A 6,100-nucleotide genomic window follows, 5' to 3' on the forward strand; every position below is an offset into this window, starting at 1 on the left:
ATATAGCAATCTTGACAACATCATCATTATTACCCTCACCCCATTCTCGGTTGTCAAAATATTTTATCAAAACTGATTTTTTATGATTTTTTTACCTCCAAAATACCGAGAAATAATTCGGTTAGGCTCTTTATTTTCAATAACAAAATCATTTTCACTACCAACACAATTTAATCTTGTTATGATTGTAAATTTCCTAAGCGTAAATCAAAGTGTCGATCCATTTACATATATCACCAGAGCATCTTTCAAACTATCTTCCAACTCCAGAGACATAAAGCACCTAACTAGTTGTGCTTGAACAGAACAATCATACATACATATATACACCTTAAAACAAGTCTTGCTAAACATCTAAAATTGCTTAACATAAAGTTTTTTCTTCAAATCTGCTATTATGTTATTGTTGGAATGACAACACATGTGAGGTAATTCTGATGGAAGTTCCTTAACTTAATATCAGATATTCTACATATATAAATACACAGTAGCATATGAATATCATACAATGAATATAAATACAAATACAGCAGCATATGAATAATATACAATGAACATAAATACAAATACAGTAGCATATGAATACAAGAAATATGCATACAGTACAGATAACCATCATTTAGTATACATTAATGGGACAAATACATATATATAAATACACGCATATAGTACCAAATATGCATACAGTACAGATAACCATCATTCAATACACATTAATGGGACAAATACATATAGATAAATACATGCATATAGTACCAAATATGCATACAGTACAGATAGCTATCATTCAGTACATATTAATGGGACAAATAAATATGCATAAATACATGCATACAGTACCAAATATGCATATAGTACTGATAACCATCATTCAGTACACATTAATGGGATAAATACATGCATACAGTATCAAATATATATACTGTACTGATAACAATTATTCAGTACACATTAATAGATAAATACATATACATACATACATACATGCATACAATATCAAAAAAATACATACAATACAAATAACAATCATTCAGTACAAAGTAAATGATAAATACATATATACACATACAATACCAAGTAAATCATACAAAAAATATATCAAATACACAATGCAAGTAAAATTGGATATAGTATAAAATTGACACATATGCATAAGATGCACCACAAAATTGATACACATACAGTATGTAAAATATTTATCTAAACACATGCATTAGTTAGAGAATAAATTAGATCAAATAGACTGTTTACATATATCAAAATTTTCACAAACCTTAACAAACATAAAAATTTGAAAAACAAAATACCTCTTTCACCAACTCATCATCATCATTGTCCGAACCTGGAGCATCATTTGTAATTTTTCTTTTATGCTCAATACCTCTAACTTCTTCTGAAGGTAATGCATCTTCTTCTTTCGTTTGAAAAATTCCTAAGTCAAACATTGGAACCGTATGTACATCAGGGTCAGTACGTGATATACTTCTAGTAACCATCTTCATAGGAGTATTATCCACCATTGATAAATAAAAATAAATGATCTACAAAAAAACTAATAATGTTGATATTTAAATTATAAATTAATGAAATACACATACAAGTAGATTAAAACTAACCTAAAATATGAATGTCAGTTGATTGATTATGAGGATTTATAGATTGTTATCATGAGAGAGATGTGGATTGAAGAAAAAACCAATATTTAAAATTATAGAATTTAGGGGTAAAGAGAGAGATAGAGTGGTTTGGGGATAAAAAAAGAGAGTTAGTGAATTGAGTAAAGTGAAAAAGAGTGTCGTTGCTGTATTGGTTAAAAAAGTGAAACGTGTGTCAGAAAGTGTAATTAAGTTAAAACTTATTCACATATCCGGCTACATAATGTAATTATGGCAAACTTCAGCTTTAAGTGGTAATAAAAGCCCAATAGTGGCTAATCCGGGTAGTTTTTCCTAATAATAATGGTTTGGTTGGTTGGAAATAGTTTTAATTGGGCAACAAAGATGGGGTGTGATAGCTAACCGTGAAGGTAAGAGTCCAATGGATGAACATTGGAAACTCATGTTTGCCAACATGAAGGGTAGGTCATGGTGACCTTATATGATACCACGAGGTACACGGGAATCCTCTAAGTACGCCGTATATATGTATCATGGAGGGTGAAGGGTACTTGGAAATCCCTTACTCTTATGGTATCTCCGATTCACACAGCTACACGTATCAGAGCCTGTTCAGGGAGTTACACTGGATCCATATAGCTCGTGAGTGGTTAAGGACGGTTAAGCTACACATACTCAGGTTAATGGTTTCAAATGCATGCTAAACCCGATTTTCTTTCCCAACATGGCTATATATATAGAAATATATGGTTGTATGTATAGGGATGGTTTACTTGGTTTTACTGGATGTCATTATTTTATCCTTATCCTGAGTTCATGCTAGCGTTCACCCGTTAACCCATCTTCGGACGACTGTATCCCCACGCGATGCAGGAACCAACCATTCTACTCCTCCTACTTAGCGATCGAACTTCGGGATCGGCTATTGGATTAAAGTGGTGAGCTTCTATCTTTTCGGAAGGCTCCATTTCATGGATGTTATTTCATACTTTGATTTATTTATGGATATTGGTTTTGGCTATGGTTGGGGGTATGTCCCAACAAGATTTTGGTATTATTTCGGTTAGAGGCTTTTGTAGAACTCCTATGGATTGGTATGGGCAGGATCAGTATTTGTGTCAGTCTTGGTATTGACATTGGTATCGGGGCTGATACCATAGGACTAAATTTATAACTGTTTCATCCTCTTTTATTTTGGGATTATATATAATTATTGTGGAACTCATATTGTTAATTTGGATTATGGTTTGGTTGGTATTATTTACCGGTTGGGTATTAGACGGTTGGACTCGTTTGGGTGGTTACGGATATAGACCTATTCCAGAGTCTTACATTATGCAATAACACTATCTTGTTATATGTTCGGAATTCATCCGACTCAGGATATGCGTAGGTCAGTTGGATTGGGTAATGGGGGTGGTCTCCAGTCCTGGTTGGACTTAGGATGCCCATTACGACAAGGTCCTGATTTGGGTCGTGTCAATGACAATGTTGGTTTGTCTTCTCGGTCATTTGATCGAGAAACGCAACCTCAACATGAGGATATTCCTCATATTATATGGGAGGATAATATTAAAAAGTAGTAAACTACAACTTATGTTCAATAGTACCTTTTTTTATCAAACGAAAGTTTGATCAATAAATTTTGTATTTATTAAAAATAATTTTATAACAGTGTATTATATTTTTTCATAAATTTTTATTTATTTAGTAAGATTGTATAAAAATTAAGATAATTTTAATAGTTTTTATAAGGTAGAAAAATTTTATGCTTAAAAAAAATAAACAACATAAAATGTTTAAACTACATGTACACGTAGCGCTTCACTTATTTTAAATCATTATTTCAGCTCTGGTGGCAAACGGGGCTAATTATAGTTATGACAACCCGATTTGTGAATTGTAATAGATTATTCATTTTCTCATTTACCTTCTTTCGTACTAGTCGTCTACGCCGTGTTACACACGGTCTAATGTGATTCTTGAAAGTTCTACATTATATATAATTCTATCATTTAATTAAAATCTTTATTTGTTTAGTTGATAAGTTTTAAATTAGTCATATATTATTATATTTAAGTTGATAAAATTTGTATAATAATATTTTAAATTGTTCAAATTTTTATAGCATTGATAGTCAATTATATTTTTTAAATAGTTTAAATTTTTAATTATTGTAATTTATGATATTTTTCTTCTATTTTACTATCTAGAAGTGATACAGTAAAATTATTCTGACAGATACTTGTAATTTTTTTAAGTGGTCTCATATAATACGTCAAGTTAATTTAAAATATTAATATTTTTTTATTATTTTATATCTATTTTATTTTTTATTAAATATTATTAATTTTTTAATACTTAAATAACTTATAATAATTAATTATGGGTGATATAGTAAAATATCATTGTTGAAATAATTGAAACAGTTATGTCATAAATGTAAAACTTTATTTATTAAATACTATTAATTTTTTAATACATAAATAAAACATGTGGAACATGACTAGCCTATTTTAGCCCGGAAATTGCATGTCATAGATCCAAATATAGGTGGCTTTAATTTGACTCCAATAAGAAATGTCTTTGAAGAATAATCTTCCTTACTTTTTAAGTATAATACAATTATTATTTTGTCTCTCTACACCTCAAATATATTTTTTAAACTTTCCATATTTATTTGTCTCTCAAATTTTAGTTTTTATTATTTCCACTTTTTATTTTTCCTTTAATTTTATTATTTTCATTTTTTTATTTTTCTTTAATTTTATTATTCTATTTTTTATTATTTTCACTTTTTATTTTTTTCTTTAATTTTATTTTCATTTTTAATTCATTTGTCTCAACCTTTATTTTTTTTCTTTTTTTTTCTCAAGCATTATCTATTTCTTTTTTTTTTCTAAATTCATTTGGCTTTAACCTTTGTTTTTCTTGTATTTTTGGTTTTTATCAGTTCTCTTTTTTTTTTTCCCTCATTTTTTTCAAACTTTATTTTTATTTTTTCCTCTCATTTTTTATTTTCTCAATTTTTCAAATTCTTCGCTTTTTTCTTAATCTTTATTTTTTTCTTGCCTTTTTTTTCCACTCTTTTTTTATTTCTCTATTTTGTTTGATTTTTTCCTCATTTTTCTCAAACTTTATTTTTATTTTTTCTCTCATTTTTATTTTTCTCAATTTTTTTAATTCTTCACTTTTTTCTTGATCTTTATTTTTATCTTTCTTTTTTTCTTAATCTTTTTTTATTTCTCTATTTTGTTTGATCATTTTTTTTCTTTTTTTTCAACTTCTATTATATTTTGCTAATAAATAAAAAATTAGATAATCCGCAAAGGTATCTTCTTTTTTTGACATCAAAGCAAATTTAAGGGCATGAATTGTTGTTACGAAGTTCTTTGAAAATTCTTAAGCTAAGTCTTGCCTCTAAGGCAGGAGTTGTAGAACATCTCATAAATGAAGACATAACGTGGTAGCGTCAATTTTTGTTTGTGGGGCATAATTTGTAGTCTGAAAGTCCTTGAGCTAAGTCTTGCCTCTAAGACAATAGTTGTAAAACATCTCATAAATGAAAATATAACGTGGCAGAATCAACTCTTGCTCTTGAGGCATAATTTGTAGTTTAAAAGTCCTTGAGTCAAGTCTTGCCTTTAAGACAATAGTTGTAGAATATCTCATAAATGAAAATATAACGTGATAGAGTTAACTCTTGACCGTGGGGCATAATTGGTTGTTTGACAGTCCTTGAGTCAAGTCTTGTCTCTAAGGCAAGAGTTGTAGAACATTTCATAAATGAAAACATAATGTGGTAGAGTCAACTCTTGCCCGTGGGGCATAATTTGTTGTTTGAAAGTCCCTGAGCTAAGTCTTGCCTCTAAGACAATAATTATAAAATATCCCATAAATTAGAATACAATGTGGTAGTATCGAATTTTGCCAATAAAACATAACTTGTTGTTTGAAAGTCCTTGAGTTAAGTCTTGCCTCTAAGGCTATAGTTGTAGAACATCTCATAAATGAAAAACATAACGTGGTAGAATTAACTCTTGCCCGTGAGATATAATTTGTTGTTTGAAAGTCCCTGAGCTAAGTCTTTCCTTTAAGGTAAGAGTTATAAAACATCTCATAAATCAAAATACAATGTGGTAGTGTTGACTCTTGCCAATGAAACATAACTTATTGTTTGAAAGTCATAAGTCTTGCCTCTACAATGTAGTAGTGTCAACTCTTGTCCATGAAACACTGCTTATTGTTCGAAAGTCGTAAGTCTTGCCTTTATAATGTGATAGTGTCAACTCTTGCTCATGAGATGTAGTTTAAATGGGAGAAATGAAGAAAAAAATAAAAACAATAAAAATTGCGGAAAAAGAAGAAAAATATTAAAAAATAAAAATCAAAGAAAATGTAGAAGTTGAGAGAGAATAGGAAAAAAATACAGATTGATTAAAAAAAGAAAGATTAAATAAAAATAAAGGTCGAGAAGAATTTAA

Source organism: Capsicum annuum, chromosome 10 (genome assembly GCF_002878395.1).
Source record: "Capsicum annuum cultivar UCD-10X-F1 chromosome 10, UCD10Xv1.1, whole genome shotgun sequence".
Taxonomy (NCBI): Eukaryota; Viridiplantae; Streptophyta; class Magnoliopsida; order Solanales; family Solanaceae; genus Capsicum; species Capsicum annuum.